The sequence below is a fragment of the Schistocerca americana genome, chromosome 1 (assembly GCF_021461395.2).
Source record: "Schistocerca americana isolate TAMUIC-IGC-003095 chromosome 1, iqSchAmer2.1, whole genome shotgun sequence".
In the NCBI taxonomy this organism is placed as follows: domain Eukaryota; kingdom Metazoa; phylum Arthropoda; class Insecta; order Orthoptera; family Acrididae; genus Schistocerca; species Schistocerca americana.
This window is the reverse complement of record NC_060119.1, coordinates 1,202,113,524-1,202,140,176: the sequence shown is the minus strand read 5'-3', so window position 1 is coordinate 1,202,140,176 and position 26,653 is coordinate 1,202,113,524. Positions and strand designations below refer to the sequence as shown.

At 42.2% G+C, this 26,653-nt stretch overlaps 1 protein-coding gene and 1 pseudogene across 1 annotated transcript in view; both read left to right on the top strand.

The window, feature by feature from the left end:
* Positions 1 to 26,653, top strand: part of LOC124552202 — a 184,574-nt gene that overhangs the window by 37,598 nt on the left and 120,323 nt on the right. The gene's annotated exons all lie outside the window — the stretch shown is intronic.
* Positions 1,166 to 1,282, top strand: LOC124556212 (annotated as a pseudogene).

The following is a 26,653-nucleotide window of genomic DNA, read 5'->3' as shown; positions in this document are numbered from 1 at the left end:
GAAGAGACCATGAGGATAAAATCAGAGAGATTAGAACCCACACAGAGGCATGCCGACAATCGTTCTTTCCACGAACAGTACGAGACTGGAATAGAACGGAGAACCGATAGAGGTACTCAAAGTTCCCTCCGCCACACATCGTCAGGTGGCTTGCGAAGTATGGATGTAGATGTAGATTGTAATTATAATGAAAATATTGTAAATCGCTGGGTAATATACAATAGAACTTTACTTAAATGTATCGATTGCAACGACTAAATGGCAGCAGCTGTACTGTTGAATATCCTTGCGTATGGAGAAACTCTGACGCTTTGAGAGCAGAGAGGAAGCAGAAGAACTTGAGTCATGAAAGTGCAGAAGTGTTTGCCGGGCGCTCCCGTAGACGCGGTGTGCAGCTATGATTGCGCCAGTATATGGGCACCAAAGTCGTTAACCCCCGAGTATTGAGGCTGGAGAGGCGGAGGAAGCTGCGTTCTAAGTATTGCCTGTCCCGTAATTATCCATGGCTCTAGAGACAGCTCGTGGTTCTCAACCAGCACCAACAGCGACAGTTTAGCATTGTCGGTGGATACATTCTTCGTCATCCGCACAGCTACAATATCGCAAGACTGTCAAGTGAAAAATTGTAAACTTATACAGCCATTACGAAAAGGCATTTCTTTCACAAAGTAAGACTAACCTGAAAAATACCCTGCAATAGTTGACATTTGTAGGGCAACTTTATTGTCATTGTCCTGAGACATTATTACCAAGCAGGGTCTCTTTCCTACCCAGTCGTAAAATTATGGAAACTGATTAACATTATTGTGTCAGTTTTGCGTGTTTGCTAATAACCAGTTTCAATCTAAATTTTCTGCCTCAGTAACTGTTCATTCTTGTACTGCATAACAGAGGCATAAGTAATCTGCAGTTTTGAGTATTAACTTAATTTACGTAAAGTAAAGTAAAATTTCACTGGCAAAACTAATAACCAAACATACAGCTCAAATTAAGAGTGCACAATTTCATTTATTCTGTATTTCGCTTAGCAAGTGACTTCTGCCGACTTGGTATGTATTTAATTGTTGTTATATTGAAAGTAAAATCAGTTGTTCATTTGCTTAAAGGGAATTCAATTTAGTCTTTCAGTAATCAGAAGTAAATTGCCTGCCCTTTTCTAAACTTTGGCAGCGGCCTTGCCGCAGTGGATACACCGGTTCCCGTGAGATCACTGAAGTGAAGCGCTGTTGGGCGTGGCTGGCAATTGGATGGGTGACCATACTGTCGCCATGCGCTGTTGCCATTTTTCGGGGTGCACTCAACCTCGTGATGCCAAATAAGGAGCTACTCGACCGAATAGTAGCGGCTTCGGTCAAGAATGCCATCATAACGGCCGGGAGAGCGGCGTTCTGACCCCACGACCCTCCTATCCGCATCCTCCTCTGAGGATGACACGGCGGCCGGATGGTCCCGGTAGGCCACTTGTAGCCTGAAGACGGAGTGGGGTTTCTAAATTTTGAGTTACTTTACGCTGACGTTACAGAAACTATTTTTTTATACATAACAAAATTTTACTTACACTTATTTAACAAGTAACTCCATTTAATTTTACTTTTTACATTTAGCATTTCAGAATAAAAAACTGCAAGCTCAGTGCTTTCTGATCCACTTACTTTCTTGTTAAATTTTCTGCTGTGGAAAAGCGTGACAAACGTCTGTTGCCACGTCACTGTTTATTTGCCTAAATTTCTTTGACATTCCCTTTCTTAAGATCCTGAAGATTTCATTGCTCTCGCTGGCTAGCCACCGTTTAAGTATCCCCTTTTAAGCTAATAAGTGTTTTCTTTGTATTATCAGTATTTTTTGTGGTAAATATTACGTGGTGCCACTTTCCATCTGCTTCAGAATTATCATCGGAATTTAGATCAGGTTTAGAATAGATTCTTCCTTCAGAAGGGTCTGTGGTACACTTCCCTATAGATTCTTCCTTCAGAAGTGTCTGTGGTACACTTCCCTGCAACTAAGCGGTGTTATTTTCCTTCGGTAACAATAGTGTTACTTATGTAAAATTTCGTTAGACATATGCGATCACGGTCAGTTATATTCCAATTAGGAAGGGGAAGGTTACAGGTGTCACGGATATCATACGCGAATTGGGGTGGCAATCACTGAAGTAAAGGTGTTTCTTGTTGCGGCAGGATCTTATTATGAAATTTCAGTCTGAAACTTTCTCCTGAGAATGTGAATGTATTTTGTTGACGCCTTGTCCATAATGAAAAAAGATCATCATCACAAAACAAGAGCAACCGGATATCGCAAGGAGAGATCTAAGTACTCGTTTTCCCAACTAGCTATTCGAGAATGGAACGGTAGAGAAATAGCTTGTAGGCGGTTCGACCACCAACCCCCTGCGAATCACAGTTGTGAATTGCTGAGAAGTCATATAGATGTCGATGTAGGTGCAGAACCCGCGTTCCTCTGCCGACATTTGTTTCCGCTGCTGGTACTGTCACCCTTTAGAACATATATTCCTACTATTTAGGCACCACATTGAGACTGTTTAACTGAGTGCTATAGGCACCAGGAGCTAGGGGGCCCTTAGACATTCGTTAGTTAACCGAAGATCTTCTTGGTTGTTGCTTGCTAATTGTTGTGACAGGAAAATTATCCTGAATTAAGTTGGCAACTCGTAATTACGACCGCAGCATGAACATCTAATCCTCTGAGCCGCTTGTAGCGTAATCTTCCACGTTCTGCTGCCATGTGGCCGTGCGGTTCTAGCGCTGCAGTCCGGAACCGCGGGGCTGCTACGGTCGCAGGTTCAAATCCTGCCTCGGGCATGGATGTGTGTGATGTCCTTAGGTTAGTTAGGTTTAAGTAGTTCTAAGTTCTAGGGGACTGATGACCTAAGATGTTAAGTCCCATAGTGCTCAGAGCCATTTGAACCATCTACTGCCATGTGCCATTATTAAACAGTATCACCCTCTCTCACTCTCAATTACATGTTTCATTTCTTTATTTTGTACAGATGCTCTAATTAGATACATGCGGGAATTTTCTTGATTTCCCGTTGTCTCCCTTATTCAGTCGTCTGAGCTTCATTACTGATGGTTTTGTAGATATTCATCAACTCCCTTCAGAACGATTCTTCTACCACCAATGTGCATCTACTGCTACAACAGCGATATACGTATATATACACATTCCCTCTCCTCCGCATAGTGCCTAGTGGTGTGTATATGTGGACGTAGGTGTAGTTATATCAGGTGTATAAGTATGAAACCGAAATTTCCCTATAGATGGTGATAACTGTCAGTGTAGGGCCCGTGAGACCGCGTCTGTAGGTGCATCTGCTTCCTGTAACAGCTGACGTTAAATGTTAACACACAGTAACCCAAGTTCCACACACCGGTATCTGTTTCAAACCCGTGCCTACGAACTACGATTTTGCGGACAGCATTTGTTTCCTGTTATGATTTGAAGAAAACTGCTGCAGAGCCGCATCGAATGATTGTCAAAACTTTCGGCTAACATGCTCTTGGGAAAACACTGTTTTTCGAGTGGTTCAAAAAATCAAAAATTTGTTATTTTATCGTGGGAAACGACGAGCCCGGAAAACCACCGAGAAAGTTCGAAGGCAACGAATTGCAGTCCCTACAGGATGAAGATGATACTAAAACTCAAAAGAAACACGCGGAACAATTGAATGTGACGCAGAAAGCCGTTTCTCTTCCGTTGAAAGCAATTGAGAAGATGCAGAAAGTGGGAAGCGGGTTCCACATGGGCTTGTGAAATGCAGCTCGCCAGATACAAAAGAACGTCCTTACTCCATCGAATACTGACAATTGAAGTGAAATGAATATATTTTGAGAATCCTAAGCGTTGTAAATAACCGATGAATCCAGGCAAACCATCGACATCCACATTCACTGCAAGACCAACTTGATTTGGAAATAAGACAATGCTCTGTGTTTGGTAGGATAAGTAGGATGTCATCTATCATGAGCTGCTAAAACCTGGCGAAACCGTTAACACTGGTCGCTACGAAGAGCAAATGGTAGATTTAAGTCAGCATTATGTGATAAACGACGGGAATATGGAAAAAGACAACACAAAGCCATATTGCTCCATGATAACCCCCATCACATGCAGCAAAACGGGTCAGGGAAACGGTTGTGGCGTTCAGCTGGGAAATAGGAGGCCATGCGGCTTATTCTCCAGACTTGCCTCCGTCCGATTATCATCTACCTGCATCACTGGGACTCGCTCTCGCTGAACAACGCTTCAGTTTGTATAAAAATGTACTAAAATGGCTCGCTGACTGGTTCGCTTCAAAGGAAGAACTGTTTTTTGGGCGTGGCATTCATAGCCTGCCGAGGTGGGAGACATTTATAAAAAGCAGTTGAAATTATTTTGAATAAAATATTGTTTATCAGTTTCAAATAACAGACGTGTAATTATTCCAACCAAATTCCGGTTTCATAATTATGCACCTGATAACGGATGTTTTTTGAGTATGCAGATCTCCTTCCAGGTTTCATTTCTAGATTTGGTTCATGTATTGTTGTATTTTCTTCTATATACTGTTACTCTATCGATAACGTGTTCTGAGTCTGTTTCATTGAACGGTTATAAACGTTATATATGGTGATGAGAGTTCTGCTCTTATAGGCCATTTTCATAATTCTATAGCCTGGAATAATGGCTTCTAATTTCAATGCAGCCGACATGATAAATATTACTCTGTAGCCAATAGAGATCCGATGTGGGTCATAGTTAGTTGATACTGCTTGTAATCACCTATATCAGATCACAGAGGTTACCAAAATGCTTTACGTTTCAACTCGTCGTATTTCTCATTGGTATTATGCACGCCCATAAAAAGTCACGAAATATAACTGAAACATGTAGTTTCAGATATCTTTAATTCAGCCCACAAACACAAAATGAGGCTTGAGCGTGTGGCGTACGCATTTTACTGGAAAGAAGAATTGCTCTCATCGTGGAAGGTTTGTTTAGGATTCGCACAACTCTTCCAGCGGGTGGACAAGTATACGGTTCACAGAATTTGCTTAGAACGCCATGCTATCGACCTGAGAATGAAATGTCACCGATATTAGTGCCAAATTCAAATGCAAACAGCGGTAAATTTGAACAAATGCATCAGATGGTGCGGAAATTTAACTTCAAAGGAAATTGTTCAGAGTAAACATACACGTATTGCTCATAAACCGTCATGAAATAAATGCGCACAGAACTGGAATGAAGTAAATGTCAAACTAATATTTTAAAGTTGGGTATGACGTAAAATTTCGGCATATGCTAACTTTCCAAGTTATCGTTACACGAAACATGCAGATATTCACGAGTTTTTACACAGGCTGTAATAGAGTTTCTTTTGTGAATTTTGAGGAGCGGATTTCTCACATCGAAACAGAAAATAAGCCAATATGTACATACAGTTTATAAATAATCCGTTTCTGAGCTATATTCAACGCCTTTCGATTTAAAATCGGACAACAGAAGTATATAACTAAGAAGGAAAATACTTTGTGTCAAATAATCTGGTGATGCGACTGTAACGCAGAAAATTACATCCTGTCCCACATGAATTCTGTGCGATAGGTGATAGGCTAGTACCCGAAAACGACTGGGTTTCTCGACGCCTGATAACAGTACAATGAAAGAAATTCGAACCGTCAACATGTAAGGTCGTGGCGATGGTTTTTGGGATCTGTAACGTATTCTGTTGGTGTCTTTTGCGTCAAAATGTACATGGAGATTAATCTCGTGTTGCTCCATCAAATTTCTGGCGTTCAATATAAATCCCACTATTTCTTCAGAGTGAGCCAAGCATGAAGAGGCCCGACGTTGTTTCAGTTATGCGCTGGATGATAATTTACGAGTAGTGTTGCGTTCTCTAGTTCGCCACCGGATCCCGCTGCAATGAGGTAGCAATATGCTGCTACACGCAATGGAAGTGGATGCAACCATCGTTGTCGTGTTCAGTAACAATACGTTTATTCACAGTGGTCACTATTTTGAGATATTTTTAACCATATGAACCATTTGTAACACAGGGGGTGTACCAAGTCTACGAGTGCATGCGTATATAAAGTGGAAGTAGAGGACATTCTGAAAATTTGTTATGGGTTTGTAACTTGAGGCGGGAGGAAATCTTTCTTTCAGGAAAAACAAAAACCCGCGCTTTTCGATATACACTCTACTGTTTCGAAGAAAAGTCAAATACCAGGACGGAGATATGTGATTACAATGAAGTTTTGAGCATGCTATTTCAAATTGCTGAAACCACAGCCAAATTTCCACATTTTCAAAAAACTAACCCGTACTGGCTGTAGAACAGATTTTTATTAGGTCACGACCAGTTTCGCGTTAATAGAAGATGCATTCCCAGGTGATAAAGACACTTTTTAAAAAGTCGTCGCCGAAATGTAACTGCCCTACACCCACTCCTCGTCACATAGCCAAAGTTGCAAACAAACAGCGCGCTAATAGCGGTAGTCCGTATTTTAAACTGAGGGAACTACCACTTATAGCGGGTCACTTATTTACAACTTGAGTGAATATCGGGAAGAGGCTCTAAGACAGTTACCTTTTGGCGATGACTTGTTAAAAAGAATCTTTATCATCTGAGGATGCCTCTTCTCGTGCCACGAAAAACCGGTCGTGACTTTTAAAAGGACTACTCTAAAGCCAGTGCCGACTGTTTATTTGCAAACAATGAAATTTATTCCACCTATTGCGGACATGACACTAGACAAATGCACAGACTTGTACGCGCGCTGTGTCTGTGGAAATTCAGTACGGAGTTTCGTCACCAAGAACTACACTCAGAGCCGCTAGAGGTCCTGGCATAGAATCAAGGAGCGCATGAGTATACTACCGGGGAATACTCTGCCACGCGGTTTGTAGGCGCGTCCACAAAACATCGACTGTGGTTGCAGGAGTACCTGAACGAAAGACTTGCTGACTGACCATATCTCAGACATGTTCAATGTGCGACATGTCAGGCTAACGGGCGGGTCAGGGAAGCAGTGGTACTCGTCGTCCTTCGAAGAAGGCTCGCAAGTTTCTCGGCACTTGCGGCCGTACGTTGTCCTGTTGAAATATCGCATGTGGAACTGCCTGCAGGAGGAGCAGTGCCTCGGCTGTAAGACTTTCCTGATTTACCAGTAGCTGTTCTTATCTCTCTCAAGACGTAGGAGGAGAGATTGCATGTTATAGGCGTCCCAAAACATTATCTCAGCGTGAAGATGATTCTTATTATATTGTTGATTGCGGTTAGTTCAACTTATGGGTTGACATTTTTCGGTTTCGTAAACATTTTTTAATCTATTATTAGTTTTATGTTGTAATTTCAAGTACTGACACGTTCCATGACCTGGGAGATTTGCTCCTCAATTTGGTCCTACGGAACTTGGCGTGTGAATAAAAAAAATAGTAAATAAAAATAAATGTCCGCTGTAACGTTCAAGTCTCAGCCCGATTGGGTTCACCGAAGGAAGGAAGGAAAATTGGGTTTAGCGTCCTGTCGACAATTAAGTCGTTACAGGCAAAGTACGAGCTCGGATATTGTCAATGATGGGGAAGGAAATCGATCGTGCGCTTTCAAAGAAACCATTTCGCCATTTGCCAGGAGCGATTAGGGTAAATTACGGAAAACTTAGATCTGGATGGCCGGATGGCCCGAATGCGAGTCCAGTATGCTAACCACTGCACCACCTCGATCCGTGACTGCGTTCGGCACAGCGGCGTCAAACGCGCAAATACACTACTGGACATTAAAATTGCTACACCACGAAGATGACGTGCTACAGACGCAAAATTTAACCGACAGGAAGAAGACGCTGTGATATACAAATGATTAGCTTTTCAGAGGGTTCACACAAGGTTGGCGCCGGTGGCGACACTAGAACGTGCTGACATAAGGAAAGTTTCCAACCGATTTCTCATACACAAACAGCAGTTTCCCGGCATTGCCTAGTGTAACGTTGTTGTGAAGCTTCGTGGAAGGAGGAGAAATGCCTACCATCACGCTTCCGACTTCGATAAAGGTCGGATTGTAGCCTATCGCGATTCCGGGTTATCGTATCGCGACATTGCTGCTCGCCTTGATCGAGATCCAATGACTGTTAGCAGAATATGGAATTGGTTGGTTCAGGAGGGTAATACGGAACGCCGTGCTGAATCCCAACGGCCTCGTATCACTAGTAGTCGAGATGACAGGCATCTTATCCGCATGGTTGTAACGGATCGTTCTGCCACGTCTCGATCCCTGAGTCTACATATGAGGACGTTTGCAAGACAACAACCGTCAGCACGAACAGTTCGACGACGTTTGCTGCAGCATGGACTATCAGCTCGGAGACCATGGCTGCGGTTACCATTGACTCTGCATCACAGACAGGAGCGCCTGCGATGGTGTACTCAACGACGAACCTGGGTGCACGAATGGCAAAACATCATTTTTTCGGATGAATCTAGATTCAGTTTACAGCATCATGATGGTTATATCCGTGTTTGGCGACATCGCGGTGAACGCACATTGGAAGCGTGTGTTCGTCATCGCAATACTGGCTTACCACCCGGCGTGATGGTATGGGGTGCCATTGGTTACACGTCTCGGTCACCTCTTGTTCGCATTGACGGCACTTTGAACAGTGGAGGTTACATTTCAGATGTGTTGCGACCCGTGGCTCTACCCTTCATTCGATCCCTGCGGAACCCTACATTTCAGCAGGATAATGCACGACCGCATGTTGCAGGTCCTGTACGGGCCTTTCTAGATACGGAAAATGTTCGACTGCTGCCCTGGCCAGCACATTCTCCAGATCTCTGACCAATTGAGAACGTCTGGTCAATGGTGGCCGAGCAACTGGCTTGTCACAATACGCCAGTCACTACTCTTGATGAACTGTGCTATAGTGTTGAAGCTGCATGGGCAGCTGTACCTGTACACGCCGTCGAAGCTCTGACTCAATGCCCAGGCGTATAAAGGCCGTTATTACGGCCAGAGGTGGTTGTTCTGGGTACTGATTTCTCAGGATGTATGCTCCCAAATTGCGTGAAAAGGTAATCACATGTCAGTTCTAGTATAATATACTTGTCCAATGAATACCCGTTTAATGGCCAGTATTGTAGCTATCATTGTAAGACAAGTTGAAGCGGTATTCGTCCGAAAACACTACATTTTGCCACTCAGCACGACAGTGTCGGTGTTCACGTGCCCATTGCTCTCTGCGGTGTTTAGGTGATCTGGTCAATGGAAGACGAAGCAAAAGCTTGCGTGCCACCAGTCCAGCCAGCTGCAACAGCGTCGAACCGTCCACACAGACAATTCCACCCCGTTGAAGTGCTCCAAAGGTGCTCCAAAACTGTGGGCCAACCCGTTCTGTCCGTTAAGGAAAAGCGACAGGATGGCGGTTATCTCTTGCTGTGGTCACACTTTGTCACCCGGTACCCAGTCGGCTCTACGTAGGGCCATCTTCTCTCGGATAGTTCCACATACACCTCACTGTTGAAACAGGCGCACCGTACCAGTCGCAACGTCGCGGAACGAAAGACCCGTCTCTTGGAGACCAATCCTTCCGCTCGTTCGAACGCATTCATATGCCGATGTTCCACACTGTGTTGTCGGGAAGCCATAGTGGCACTTAGCTAAACATTTCCTCTTCTTATGGTGGCTCCGCACCAACTGAAGGTCCCGTTACACTGACCTGTCCGGTCACACAACAGAGGGTGCTGCCGAGACTACGTTGACGCCACCTCTCTGCCATTTAAACCACTTATTACCGCTCCGTTGTTTTACACATCGTGTTATTGTGGTGTGTTGCAGACCACTGCTTCTGAGTGTTCCGCTTCTTGCCGACAATAGTGTATTTACGAGAATATCAAACAGTAGGTCAAACGTTTTTATGGCAGGTTAAGCAACCTTTATTGAATGCTGCACTACACTTCAAACTGACACATCTATGACACTATTTCTCGACGTGGTCGTCAATCCTCTGCAAACAATAGTCGAAACCTCCTATCAAAGCTTGTAACTTGTTTTCTGAAGTCTCCATGTATACGGAATTCCTTTTCCTTTGCGTGGAATCTCCGTTATTTGTAGAAGATATTACCAACTTGCCTGAATCCTCTGCGAACCACGTCCATCAATTAGTATAAACACGAGTTCTCGAATGGTTTCATTTTGATTTCGTACAAAACATTTTTGTTGTTCTTATCGGGTTCACGAGGATTCGTTTAAACTCCCGTTGCAGTTGAGTATTAATATTTACGCATCAGAAAGATAAACACGGAATTGTGAAGGGGAGCTCACACTGTACGCCAGCGATGCTACTGAAAGGGAGTTCAGCAAAAATAAACATCACCGGATAACAGATATTGTCATTTCAAGTTTTGTTCTTAAAATATACTTCGCTTGCTATTTACGAAATTCAGCACAAGAGTCTCAGACAGGCGATGTTTCCTGGTCGTTTGTCTGGTCTCAAAAATTACAAGAAAAGGCGTACGACCTCTATTTTTTTCGGGAGGCAGTGGCGCAGCTAAGGTATTTCACTTCTCTTTTGTTTCGCTGCTGTTATTTCTGTCGCAGAACAACACGTAGGTACGTGAAGAATGTATCAGGAGGTTTTTCCTCATCGCAGTACGCGAACTCCAGCTTAAATGGTGTATTATGAATTTCAAGAGAAAGAAATACTGGAACGATACGTTCGACTCTAAATGTAAGTCAGTGTTTGTTACGAATAAACTGGTAATTTATTCCGGTGGCACACTTGCTGATAATTTTGTAAGGGAAAAAAGAGATATTAATAATATAAACCATATTCTTTATCTAGAGTGCGGATCGAAATTACTGTTGTAGAAGAATCTGACTCAGTAAGAACTTACAAAACATGAGGAACAGTTGTCAACAAATAGACGCAGTTTTCACAGAATGGGATATTTTTAATAAGAAATACTGTAATACCAAAAAGTTACATTTTCCACAGACAGATGTTATTTCAGTACAGTCAGTATCTCATTTCGTTCCAGTATCTCATTTATCTATGTAGTACATTGCACAGCAGTAGGTACTCACATTTTCAACAGACTTACATGCCAATATACAACCCGACCGTTTACGAATATCGTTGCATAATGCTATAAAGCTACTATAGAGAGCAGCAGCTACATAAAGACCAAAACGGTAATGACTAAATGGTGAAAGAAGAAACGTGCCACGTTGAAGATTACTGTATTGGATGTATCAACTGTACGAAACACTGACAGTAGAAAGAAAAATTACTAGGAGAAGTTGGAATCACGTAGAAGCGAAATTGTTGGAGTACAGCTACAATGATAAACATACAATGTCAAGACATCTCACACACCAATACAAACGAAAGGGGTGAAACAGCTCACATAATGTGTAGCACAACCACGTGTCAAAAATAATGTCTGCCCATCAGTCAGATGACGAAAAGCACTGGTATTAACAACGAAAGATGAAATGACCATTAACGTAAATAAGAAGTTTAAGTAACAGGAATCACAGCGAATTATAATCATGAGGTAGAGGGTGGAAGAAATATAAAGAAAAGTAAGAGAATATTGATGTGCTATGCAGAAAGAGAAAGCAATGAAACGTTCAGACATATGTGTAAGAAGGAATCAATATTATTCAGGATTAACGTTTTGCGATTTGGCGATAGATCAACGGCAACGGAACTCAGAGTTGGTACAGATTGCGGGACTGAGCCATTTTTGTATTCTGGTTTGGGTAAATCATAGAAAATGTCAGCGTTGACATATCGGGATATGAACAATGCAACTAGGGAAGAGTTGAGCGTACGGTTCTTCATACCTTGGCCTGTCTAAAGAATGCTGACGAGAGCACTTCGATAAAAGATAGATCGTGGTGAAATACAAATATGAAAGCATTGCGAAAATTAAGGGTACATCTCGAATGGAAAATTCGGTATGGGTTGCAGTTCTTTGCGAAATGTAGAACTGAAAAACGAAAAGATGTAGTGTAAGGGGGAATTAGCAGAGATGGAAAGCATCTGGCAATGGACAACCCTCCAGCTTCATGTTACTACAGAAATGGAAGACTGTATAATTGAATATTTACTTAGAGCAAAATAGGAAACGGGGTTGATATACAGGGTGATCAAAAAGTCAGTATAAATGTGAAAACTGAATAAATCACAGAATAATGTAGATAGAGAGGTACAAATTGACACACATGCTTGGAATGACATGGAGTTTTATTAGAACCAAAAAAAAAAAAAATACAAACGTTCAAAAAATGTCCGCGACATGGCGCTTCATCTGATCAGAATAGCAATAATTAGCATAACAAAATAAGACAAAGCAAACATGATGTTCTTTACAGGAAATGCTCAATATATCCACCATCATTCCTCAACAATAACTGCAGTCGAAGAATAATGTTGTGAACAGCACTGTAAAGCATGTACGGAGTTATGGTGAGGCATTGGCGTCGCATGTTGTCTTTCAGCATCCCTACAGAAGTCGGTCGATCATGGTATATTTGCGACTTCAGGTAACCCCAAAGCCAATAACCGCACGGACTGAGGTCTGGGGACCTGGGAGGCCAAGAATGACGATAGTGGCGGCTGAGCACACGATCATCACCAAACGACGCGAGCAAGAGATCTTTCACGAGGCTAGCAATACTTTTTTTAGCGTTCCAATAAAACCCCATGTCATTTCAAGCATGTGTGTCAATTTTTACCTCTCTATCTACATTATTCCGTGGTTTATTAACTTTTCAAATTTATACTGACCTTTTGATCACCCGGTGTATAACGTGCTACTTGTTACCGTGTAGCACGAAAGCGTATCACAGCTATCAGCATTTTTTACACTGTCCTCCGCTCATCTGATACTATCCACAGCAACCAAGAATCGAAACTCTCAGACTCAACCAGAATGTGACTCATTCGTGACGGATATTTGGAACCACCCTACTGAAAAATGTGTGGCGAAGGATTCTCATTGGGAACACGAAGGTCGAGGTTGTGGCTGAAGTGACACTCCGATACTAGCTCAAGCCGTTCCATCCACTTACGGCTTCTGCCTATCACGGTAGAAAGCATATTTTTCTTAGTAACGCGTAGGTAAGAAATCCTTCCGCCTTGAGGAGAGACGTTCATCATATAATGTGCGAGGATGGATCTGTCAATGTACCATAAAATCCATTCACTTGAGGTAATGGTGGTCATAACGCCAGTGAAGAGCCCCATACGATAACTCATCATTAATAATCTCATCATTAATAATCTGATTTTGGTTACTATGAAGTAGATAATAAGCTGCATTTATTGTTCAGCTCACTACCCGTTTCCGAGGATTACGCATCATCAGCAGGATGTGTTTGAGATAAAAAGGCATAGACACTTTGTAGTTATTTAGGCAGTTGGTTGCATGTTCCATGGATTATTTTGAAAAATAAATCGTAATTATGTGGAACGAGTCATTTTTACATTCACATGGCAAATTAATTTGTACATGCCGCTACATTCTGAACATTTCAATGTTTTCTCTTAACCTTTGTAAAGAAAAAAGATGTACACATGTGAGTCAGTAATTCATACCCATTGTCGCCTACTCATTACGATAATAGAATCCTTCTACGAAATACAAGGAATTGTCAAAGAGAAAATTCCTGAGTTTGCTATAAAATTTTACCTTGCTACCTCTCACACATTTTATATCAGTGCGTAAATGATCAGAACTACTTGTTGCAGCATTGTGCACCTCTTGTGCTAAACACAACCTTAATGTGGAGCAATGAATATCAGTTTTCATTCCGGTATTGTAATTATGTACCTCATTGTTCCTTTTGAACCATAATGGGTTACTTACAACAAACTTCAAGAAGGAATAAATATACGGGGCAGCAGTAGTCAAAATGTTCAACTCATTAAACAGATGTCTACAAGCTGATTGTTGCTGAGTACCATATATTACTCTTACAGCACATTTTTGCACGATCTACATCTACATCTACATCCGTACTCCGCAAGCCACCTGAAGGTGTGTGGCGGAGGTTACCTTGAGTACCTCTATCGGTTCTCCCTTCTATTCCAGTCTCGTATTGTTCGTGGTAAGAAGGATTGTCGGTATGCCTCTGTGTGGGCTCTAATCTCACTGATTTTATCCTCATGCTTTCTTCGCGAGATATATGTAGGAGGGAGCAATATACTGCTTGACTCCTCGGTGAAGGTATGTTCTCGAAATAACACGAAAAGCCCGTACCGAGCTACTGAGCGTCTCTCGTGCAGAGTCTTCCACTGGAGTTTATCTATCATCTCCGTAACGCTTTCGCGATTACTAAATGATCCTGTAACGAAGCGCGCTGCTCTGCTTTGGATCCTCCCTATCTCTTCTATAAACCCTATGTCGTACAGATCCCACACTGCTGAGCAATATTCAAGCAGTGGGCGAACAAGTGTACTGTAACCTACTTCCTTTGTTTTCGGATTGCATTGCCTTAGGAATATTCCAATGAATCTCAGTTTGGTATCTGCTTTACCGACGATTAATTTTAAATGATCATTCAATTTTAAATCACTCCTAATGCCTACTCCCAGATAATTTATGGAATTAACTGCTTCCAGGTGCTGACCTGCTATATTGTGGGTAAATGATAAGGGATCTTTCTTTCTATGTATTCGCAGCACCTTACACTTGTCTACATTGAGATTCAATTGCCATTTCCTGCACCATGCATCAATTCGCTGCAGGTACTCCTGCATTTCAGTACAATTTTCCATTGTTACAACCTCTCGATATACCACAGCATCATCCGCAAAAAGCCTTAGTGAACTTACGATGTCATCCACAAGGTGGTTTATGTATATTGTGAATAGCAACGGTCCTACGGCACTCCCCTGAAATCACTCTTACTTCGGAAGACTTCTCTCCGTTGAGAAAGACATGCTGCGTTCTGTTATCTAGGAACTCTTCAATCCAATCACACAATTGGTCTGATAGTCCATATGCTCTTACTTTGTTTCTTTCTTAAAGACGAGTTACCCCAGAACATTATTCCATTTGACATTATTAAATGAAAATATGTATGCCGATTTTTCTTTGACCAAGATCTACAATGATTCTAAGCGTTAACGTGGCTGAAATGAATTGTTTTAAGAGTTTCAAAATTTTTGTTCTAGTTCATATTTTCATCAATATGCACCCCTCAAATTTTTTAAGTTTCCACCCTGTTTATTATTTCCTCACCATGTGTTACACTTATCACTGATGTACTAACATTAGATGTGCAGAACTGAATATGTAGTGTCTTTTTAAAATCGGAGGTGAGACAAGGCTCAGAAAACCAGTCAATGATACCTTTAGATCTTTGTTTACCGTTTCTTCTATTTATGTACGCATGTTTGGACTGATTACAATACTAGTGTCATCTGCAAAAAGAAGTAATACTGCTTGTTGTATACTAGACTGAAGATCGTTTGCATACGAGGAATAGCAGTGGACTTAAGACTGAAACATCGGGAGCCCCATACGTGATTTCTTCCCACTCACTAATTATGTCCCTGAATTTTATTGCTTCAATTGCTAAATACAAATTTCTGCATTCTTTGTTTAGATATGACGTTACCCATTGGTTGGCTATAACAGCAGGCCCAAAAAACTTCAATTTTTGTAGTAGAATATTGTGATTCTCATAATCAAATGCCTTGGGGAGGGAGTAGAAAATTCGAACTGCTGCTATTTTATCATTTGATTCATGTAAAATCTGGTGGGTGAACGTGTGAATGGCATTCACAGTAGAGCAACTATTTTGAAATCCAGACTGTGAGTTGCTAAGGATACTGTTGTTGCTAAGGTGAGATACTATTCTAGAATACATCATCTTCTAAAAAATTTTGGAGAAGGATGTAAGCAGTGGAAGAGGTCAGTAGTTATTCACATCGCTCTTATCACCTTTCTTAAAGAGATACATTTCTGTCTCTCCGGAAGAATGCCTTGAGTAAATGATGCGTAACGTATTTCAGACAAGACTGGGATTATTACATGAGAACAAATGTTTACTACTCTACTAGAAGCACCATCAAAATCAGACGAGCTATTGTTTTTGAGAGAATGTATTATTTTCTTAATTTAGGACGGGGATGTTGGTGATGGTCGAATTTTATGGATGTTACGTATTCACCATACTGCTGTGATTTTTCTCTTGAACTGTTTGTTCCTATGCTTTCTATTATATTTAATAAATAATTATTAAATGCGTTTTCTACCTGTGACTCATTATTTATGGCCCTTCCATTGTTCAATAGTGCTGATGTTTTGTTCTGTGCATGGCTGTCCTGTCTCTCGCTTCACTTCATTCCATATAGCCTTAAGTACACTATCGGAAGTTCTGATTTCTGAAATTATTTGCACGTTTCTTGAAATTTTTAATAACCTTTCTTAGTAATTTTGAGTAATTTTTCTAGTGTGCAACTACTACAGGATCCATACTTGTTCTTGCTAAAAGATACATATCCCTTTTCCTTCCACAAGATACTTAAATACCTCTAGTGATTCATGGTTTTTTACATGGCTGTTTAGTGTCCTTGCTGAATAGCTTACGTGGAAAGCTATTGTCATATAATGGTATGAATTAATCATGGAATATATAAATTTTATATTAACATTTGGTTCACTATAAATTACATTCCATGCAATCTCCTGTCAACTACTCTTGAAAACATTTGTCCTGGAATCATTAATCATTCTAACGGATTTCCTCTGAGAAGTATTCAAATTACGCTGCTGTATGTTATTTATCCTAATTGTGCAAGGTGATCAGAGAGGGCATTTGTTACTGGTTAAACAGTTATTTTCTTACTTTGAGCTTCATGGAAGAAAACATTATCAGTTAGGGTCCTACAGTTTTTTTCCACCCGTGCAGGAAAGTTTGTTACGGATATCAAATTACAGAATCCAAATAAGGTTTCCATATCATTTGCTTGTCAGAATCCCTTATGAAATCGCTGATCTAAATCTGAATCTAAAATCTATGTACGACTTCTTCTGATCAACGTGAGGTATGATCTTACAGTGGTCACATGTTCCTCCTCCGGTATTTTTACGTCACACACACTTTCTATGCACTCAACAAAGTAAATATGCTGTATTAGTTCGATTGAATGTGTGTTGGTTGGCGTTTACGAACCGTCGCTCTCGATGCTCATCTCGTGAATCGATGGAATTTGGAATTCACCCTTTGGGTTCTGAGTTGTCCGGACTCTTTACAAAATTCAGCGTTTCAGATACAGTTCACTGTACCCTTGACCCCAAGCTTGCTGATAACTTACATATACCGCATGACATCAGAAACTAAACAGCGGAAAATAAGACAGCCAGTCCATAACAACACAGCCGAAATTCAACAAGTGATCTACAAGGTTTATTATGGAAAAGATGAACGCATTATATTTTGTTTACCAAAACGTTTGTGTGGTTTACAGTATCACTTTACGTACATCAGTATAATATCACTGATTATCAGGGTTGAGACGAGTCGGAAGCCTTACCGTTTCCTGCGAAACGTCACATTTATTGATCATTCAAATGGTAGGCAGGAAGAATCTGTCTCAAAGGAAAGTGACCTGTGATGTTCCTCTGTTGCGTTGAAATCCAGGGAATTCGTGCCCTGGCTATAAGGATGTAGTAAATAGGTCTAAAATTTAACATTCTGTAGACTGTGAAGAAAGCACACCCATTTCTATTAGCGGAGATTTTCTGCAACGATACGTCCTGCTCGTAAATTCTTGCAGGAACATATTCCAGTAGCTTAGCATGCGATAGTTGTTAAACTTGTTACCTGGCACTACTTTTAGATAAAACCCACACAGTGAGTTCTTGAAATTTATAGTTTCTTACGAAGTTGGTAGTATGCAAATCTATTGAAGTTTTTACCGTCGTTGCACCCAAAGGCTATGACTCAAGCTAGGTATTACGCCGTGCGTAATGTTGCTTGCGCGATAACCAGTTCGCAGCAGACAAAGCTTGATAACCTTAAAGATATTGTTTTCTGCCCTATATCCCTCACAAACGTTTGCGGTAACCGCGACACGCTTACACAGCGACAGTTGCTTTTCTTCAGGAGAAGAGCAGTTAACTGTTAATACATTTGTATATTCCCCATATACATGGAACTGCCATTGTCATCGGATGTATACACAGTGTGGGGGAGCTAAGATAGGCCATCGTAGATGTATCCAGATTGAAAAAAAATATATCGAGGTGCGGTATTCATCAAGTTATATCGGAGAATATGGCAAATTTTCTGACGTTCGTAAGTAATTACTATCGTTTATTGTCATCGAATTACTGCACCCAGTCTTTTTTATTTTTATTTATTTATTTTTATTTTAACGAAACTGTATACTTTCTTCTGTGCCTACTGAAAGAAGCAAGTAAGAGAACATGACCAATATAGCATGCATGGAGAAGCAAGTAAGAGGATTTGACCAACATAACATGTATGGGACTTGATCGAACTGCCACGCAAACCACTGTAGCGTCGTCAGTATCGTAAAAGAGATTCCACAAACGTCTGCCCTATTATACCAAACACCATACGTAACTCAGGTACGGTTGTCTGGTCTTGGCAACCTGATACAGTGGTCATTTGTGTTTGTGTGTGTCTGCGTATGCGTGTGTGTGTGTGTGCGTGTGTGGGCGTGTGTTGTCTAATACTGATAAAGAATCTCAGCTGTGTGGTGAGTAGCAACTATCCTTTTCATAATACTGTCAGGTACGGTTCGTGTGTTTATTATCACGGATATCATACCATGTGCTCAATTCGTTGACCTTGAGCGTTGATACGGGCTACAAAGTAATTATGGAGATACAGCAGCGCACGTAGAATATCATCTGGAGTTAACGGCAACACAGGCTCATGTTGTAAGACATTTCATGCCTTCTTGAGTCTTCCGTATTTATAATATAACTCTTGTTTTAAAAAATGGTTCAAATGGTTCGGAGCACTATGGGACTTAACTTCTGAGATCATCAGTCCCCTAGAACTTAGAACTACTGAAACCTAACTAACCTAAGGACATCACACACATCCATGCGCGAGGCAGGATTCGAACCTGCGACCGTACCGGTTGCGCGGTTCCAGACTGAAGCGCCTAGAACCGCTCGGCCACACCGGCCGGCTCTTGTTTTAATTTTCGCCACAGATATAATGTGTAGAATTGTTAAGTTTGGTGAGTGCGCAGACCAATTTTCGCTTCCTCAACAACCGGTCTAATTCTCTTCGAATGTTGTTTCAAGAGGGTACGTCATTACATTTGCAGAATGGGACGGAAATCCGTCACGTTTACGATATTGCGTTACCTGTTTTATTCCAAATCACGATGCATATTTGTACCACACTAACTGTCTTACGTCCAGTGGAATGTCTTTCAATAACTGTGGCTGCAGAGTATCTTAGGAATTCGAGATTCTTGGGTGTATTTAAGTTCCTATAAATAAAACAGGAACCAATGGTTCAGCTCTCGAAAAACACACATCAAACGCTGATATACCAACAATGTTGTTTAAATCAGCACAGATTTTTAACTGACGATTAGTGCATATTACGGAGACTGACTTACCCATGGTTCGCAAACGATTTCTTTCCTGAAAGTTTTGCATAAATATCCCGCATCACTTCGCAATTTTCGTAGATAACATATGGAAGACTATGACCAATTTTAGAGGCCACTGTAACGAAGCTGTATATGCAGTGAAATATAAAGAGAATTAAATGTGATGGAATCTAGCGTTCGCAAACCTCCTAGGTGCCTCTTAGTGACATTTTCGTTGTGTGTCACTACCACCAAAATGTGAGTCTAATATCTTTTATCAATTTTTGTTCTCATTCCTAGGCATATTTTACTCTCCACTCTTCCAGTTTCTTGAACCCTTTTTCATAACGTTTGCAAAGACAGATCGTGCGTGCTTGGTAAGCAACCATAATGCTGCCCCAATAGTTTAGCGACATTCACCATAACGATATTCACTTTGTTGAAACTTCCTGGCAGATTAAAACTGTGTGCCCGACCGAGACTCGAACTCCGTACCTTTGCCTTTCGCGGGCAAGTGCTCTACCATCTGAGCTACCGAAGCACGACTCACGCCCGGTACTCACAGCTTTACTTCTGCCAGTATCTCGTCTCCTACCTTCCAAACTTTACAGAAGCTCTCCTGCGAACCTTGCAGAACTAGCACTCCTGAAAGAAAGAATATTGCGGAGACATGGCTTAGCCACAGCCTGGGTGATGTTTCCAGAATGAGATTTTCACTCTGCAGCGGAGTGTGCGCTGATATGAAACTTCCTGGCAGATTAAAACTGTGTGCCCGACCGAGACTCGAACTCGGGACCTTTGCCTTTAGTGGGCAAGTGCTCTACCAACTGAGCTACCCAAGCACGACTCACGCCCCATCCTCACAGCTTTATTTTTACCCGGAGAGAGTTTGGAAGGTAGGAGACGAGGTACTGCTTCGGTAGCTAAGAGAGTAGAGCACTTGCCCGCGAAATGCAAAGGTCCCGGGTTCGAGTCTCGATCGGGCACACAGTTTTAATCTGCCAGGAAGTTTCATATCAGCGCACACTCCGCTGCAGAGTGAAAATATCATTCACTTTGTTGACTGTCGTAGGCACTGAAAAACTCTAAGCAGCCGTACGAACAAGTTATCTGACGGGCACGGCAACGAAATACAGGCTGATAGGCTTCAAAGACACAGGTAAACACAAGAACCGTACCTGAGGTACGTGTTCGTTTACGTTTGGTATAATAGGGCAGACGTTTGTAGAACCTCTTCTCATGGTTGCAGGACGGTGATTTGCGGCGCTGTAATCTTGACGAAACGTGAACACCTCCCGCGCATGTTATGGCGTTGAAGTACTCTTAGAAACTTTTAAGCTTTCTTCAAATGTCACCAAAACAAATTCAGGGGCTATAAACGATAAAAATTACTTCCGCAGTTCAGGAAATTACCAATTTTGTCCGCTATAACCTTGATATATTTGTTCATCCTGGATGTATATCCGATGGATGGATGAATGGATGGATGGAAGGATGGATCCATTTGTTTTTAGGCGTCTCACGCTCTGCACACAAGGTGTGTATTCACCCAAGACGTGCACCAAAAATATCGCGGAAATGAGACGTGACATTGATGTGCGGTTTTCATAGAATTGAGTGGTGGTCAGGGGCTCGTATTTTTGGCCAATCGACAGATTTTATAGATCTTATAACTAAGTATTCCCTGAGACATTTAAGTCTCATCCTTATGTACGATGTAAGGGGGAAAAAGAGCTGAAGATATGGATTGAAGTTTGTGTTGTGGAGGTCACTTGACCAGGGTCGTTCGTGCAACTCTGTTGACCGAGTGCTCCGGTGGTCTAGTGGTTACCGTTTCTGCCGAGCAAACAAAAAGACCCGAATACGAGTCCCAATTCTGGCTCAAATTTTAAAGTGATTTCTTCTGTTTCCAACACAATCGACAAATTGTAATAATACTTTTGATGTGTCCTTTTTTGTTCAAAGAAACACTATTCTTAATGAACCAATGCCTACTGACATTAACAAATTAAAATTAGGTTAAATTAGAATGTGAGTGGTGTTTGCTGCAGCATTATAGTGCGAGATACCGTATTTTGAAAAGTTCCCACACTGACATTTGTACAATACCTGTAACAGCACACACTAACGAACAACAGAAGTGCATACTGTAGCAACGTGGATTGTTGCTAGTAACAAGGCAATAGACCATCAATGGTTGTGTTCAAAATGACCGCCGGCAGCGGCAGTACTCGAGTCCAGTCTGCTATGGAAGACTGATCGACACGTGGTAGCATTTCAGCGGAGATGTCCGAGCAGGATCCAGTAATACGTAGTTGCATATCGTAGAGTGCAACTGGTATGGCCTGGTTGAAGCGTCATTCAGCTGTCCCCACAGATAAAGGCCTGCAGGCGTTAAATCCATGGACCAGGCCGGCCGAGGTACAGATCCTCTGCGTCCAATCCAACGATTTGGACACAATTCGTGGAGACATGCTGCAGTACTTTCTGAACTATAGGCCATCATATTGGTGCCACTGGTTCCGTCTATACTGCAGAGGAACCTCTTCTAGCATTCGTAGAAGATGGTCTGTTAGGAGCTTGCGATACTTGTGCGTATTGAGCGCTCAGTCTATATGAAACGGGCCTATCAGCTGATGGCTCATTGTCAAACACCGCACGTTTACACTCCATGGGCGTTGGCGTTCCAATGGGGATTGTCAACAGACGAATAGTGCACATTTCATTGATTTACATTGCCGTGATTGGTGAATTTGGCTTCTTCACTAAACAGGATACAAGATATATCTGGAGCTGTCTCAACATCCATGTACAGAAGTTAACACGACAGGGAACCTATGTCGAAGGAGAATGCGTAGGACACGTGCCTGACCCATGTCAGTTCCTCTTGCGATTCCGCGGGAGCTAGCGTGCGGATCACCTGCAAAGCAACAAGAACGTTAATTTCCCTCTCTTCTGTAGTCACTTGTTTCCTTCCGTTATGTAGTCTAGCCCTTAGACTACTACTTTCACGTAACTGGTTGAAGAGATCCACGTAGCTGGTTGAGGAGATTGATAAATTGTTGCCGAAATGGTTGACGTCTAATGCGATACCTTGACGCAGACACCGTACAAGAACGAGCTGTGTTCTTCCTACCTTCTCCAAACCCCATGATCCTGTTCGCTTTTTCTGCCTTGGTAAATCCCATCACCCACTCGCATCCTGCGGCTTGGACTGTGACACATTGACTGACTAGCAAGTCGCATTGCATTCAGGGAATGCCGGCCGCGGTGGCCGTGCGGTTCTAGGCGCTCCAATCCGGAGCCGCGCTGCTGCTACGGTCACAGGTTCGAATCCTGCCTCGGGCAAGGGTGTGTGTGATGTCCTTAGGTTAGTTAGGTTTAAGTAGTTATAAGTTCTAGGGGACTAATGACCACAGCAGTTGAGTCCCATAGTGCTCAGAGCCATTTGAACCATTCAGGGAACATGCAAGCACACTGTAAACGGACATGTAAACATTGTACCAACCAATTACGCAAGTTGGACAGCACAAACAAGTGTAGTTGTGGCAACTTTTCCAACTACATACGCCGAAAACGCTTCGCACTAGGATCCTACAACAAATACCACTCACATTCTAATTTACCTTACTTTTAGCCTGTTAATCTCAATAGACATTGTACCATTTAAAGACGTGTATGCTTGTACAAAAATGCAATTTCTGTGTATCGTTACAGTCTGTTTATTGCAAACAGTACAAGCCCCTGACTACCAATCCATTCTGTAGCACTTTCCATTTCCTCTGTCTTTACGGTGCAAGTTTTAGGTCAGTCACGCTGTATATCATACTGTCATTCCGCGCATACATAATACTACAAAGAGCAACCACGGGTACACTGATGTCAAAACATTTATTCATTATCCTCCATGAGCTTGAATGCCGCCTGTTACCGTTGCTGGATCGCGATGCTGTAAGGGCAGTATACAACAGGAGCAGAGAGGAATAGGGAATTATTCTAGCGATGATTCTATATGGAAAACGAGGAAATCCAATAACATAAACGACATCGAAAAAGGGCAGATTTTTACGGTCCATCACCTGCGATTGTGCGTTTCGAAGATCTTCAACTGTTGGTGTGGTACTTGCATTAGAACCTGCGGAAAGTGGTTGAGCCGACCACTGTGGGCGAGCGGTTCTAGGCGCTTCAGTCCGGCGCCGCGCGGCTGCTACGGTCGCAGTTTCGAATCCTGCCTCGAGCATGGATGTGTGTGCTGTCCTTAGGTTAGTTAGGTTTAAATAGTTCTATGTCTAGGGGACTGATGATCTCAGATGTTAAGTTGGTTGGTTGGTTGGTTTGGGGAAGACCAGACAGCTTGGTCATCGGTCTCATCGGATTAGGGAAGGATGGGGAAGGAAGTCGGCCGTGCCCTTTCAGAGGAACCATCCCGGCATTTGCCTGGAGTGATTTAGGGAAATCACGGAAAACCTAAATCAGGATGGCCGGACGCGGGATTGAACCGTCGTCCTTCCGAATGCGAGTCCAGTGTCTAACCACTGCGTCAGATGTTAAGTCCCATAGTGCTTAGAGCCGTTTGAAAGTGGTTGAAGGTCGGTGAAACTATGAGTAGACGACAAGGTTTTAGACACCCACGCCTCGTTAATGAAGTCGGAAGTTTGGCCGCCTCGCGAAACAGGATAGGCAGCCGTTGTGGCAGATCTGACGACCGAATGCAATGCTTGTTGCTGGAACATTGTTGAAATACGGGGCTCTGCAGGAGAGAACTGCGTTTTCCTATGACGAGTCAACAACCTCATCAGTTACGATTGCTGTCGGCCCGGGATTATCGATATTGATCAGCGGATCAATGGAAACACGTCACCTGACCACGTGAGTAATGTTTCTTGTTACACGAAGTCGATGGTAGTTTCCGGATACGCTGTAATGCAAAAGAACTGCAGCTCGATATATTTACAGCTGCAGGAACGCAGTCCGGCGGAGGTGGGGTGCTGTAGGAGACATTCACTAGGGCTTTCAATGGCCGTTTGTGAGTACTCGAAGGCATTGCGACGACTGAGGGTTGCATGAATATTATTGCAGACAACCTGTATGCTATCTTGATTGATGTCCTACCAAACGGTAAAATGGAAATGAGCGTACGGCAATGTGGGCCGGGAGTCCCCCAGTCTGGGAAGTTCGGCCGCCGAGGGCAAGTACTGTATGCGAAGCCACATTGGGCGTCTTGAGGGTTGGAGATGGGCATGAAATGATGATGAGGACAGCACAACACTCAGTCCCTGAGAGGAGAAAATCTCGTGCCCCAACCGAGAATTGAACCCGGGCCTCTTGGCGTGGCATTCCGCCGCGCTGACCAATCAGCTAACGGGAACAGACTTACCCACAGGTGATGGCATCGTCCAGCAGCATAACTGCGTCACAAGGCCATAATCGTGCTACAGTGGTTTGAAGGACATTATAGGGAATTCACGTTGATATCTTGGCCATCAGATCAGACTGATCTAAGCCTAATGGCAGCATCTGGGACGCGGACGGTAACTGTCGGTCCGCAGTTTGTACATACCTCCGAAGACGCACCTAGTACTTGTGCATCCACATCAGATTCAGAACTGCCCTTTGCTCTTCATTTTGATCAGCACGAGCGATAGTAATTCCCACATCAGACACTATCACCTATTTACGAATCAACACGAGTAAGACAGAAACTCAGGTAGAATCAATATTATTCTTTGATGTAAATGTGAAACAAAATGCAACTTACTTGACAAACCTTAACCTTTTTATACATTGTTACAAAAAATTCGACTGTAAGAGATACTGTGTGTGTCACACTGGCTGCGTAACAGCACCCTACGACAATCCACAAAAAGGCGTTGATCCCTCCGTCTCGAATTTTGTGTCTTGCTTAGTTGCTGAATAAGCGTGTCGAGTGTATTCAGATGCAAGTACGAAAGAAATTTCTCAACAACAACACAGTAGATTGGGAAGAAACGTACACCGAAGACTGTGATCGAAAGGTCATGGATAGGGAATATCTAGTCAAAGCTTTTTTTTCCGATGCATCAGCTTCTGCTTTTATATCTACGTCAATATGGTGGAGCAGCTTTGACAATTTTCTGTGCTTTGTTATTTTGATAAAATTTCTGTCTTCCAAGGTAGCACGTACGCTCTAGCAATATTTGGCTGAAATGTGCTACACAACAAATTTTTTCGTACTATAATAAGATTAAAAGGTGAAAGAATCAGGCAAAATTTTCGTTCTAGAATGCACGACACGTACTCTTCATATTTCCTACGGGCCATGCTGTTTATTTCTGCCTGAAACACATATCAGTTTTAGAGTTGGCACCTTTAAATAAATTGTTTCTCTCGTTCACAATTAGTTTACATTTTCCGGAATATTTCAATATGTTGCTATGTTATAATGGAAGAATGACGCTTTCTAGATTTAGTTTCTTTCGTTTCTCTTGCTAACTTACCTCTTCGACGTAACAACTGCAAAATTTGGTGTTCATGGTTACACGAAGTGAACATTAACACTAAGGGGCCATAATTACTCCAATCAACATTATCTCTTTTCACAATCAAAGTTTCTGAACAGTTAATACCACACGCACTTCTCTCTCTCTCTCTCTCTCTCTCTCTCTCTCTCTCTCTCTCTGCTCATTTTGTTGCTGTTGTTGTGTTTACAGTCCGAAACCCTGTTAGATGATCTCTACACGGTACTTTTATCCTCTACGTGTCTCTTCATCTCGGCTTAATATTGTAATCTACATCCTTCTGAATTTGTTTCATCAAATTTACATTTCATTAATGCTTCACGATATGATTTGTCAACCGAAACCTTCCTTTAATCAGGGTGTACCATAAATTTATTTGCTCTCCAGTCAATTCAATACTTCCGCATTAGTTATTGTATATCTATATATAATTATAAGCACTATTCTATAGCACTATATATCAAAAACTTCCCTCCTCTTGTATGAACTGTTTATCACCCATGTTTCACCTCCGTATAAGGGTACTCTTCAGAGAAATGCATTAAGCAAAGACCTCAA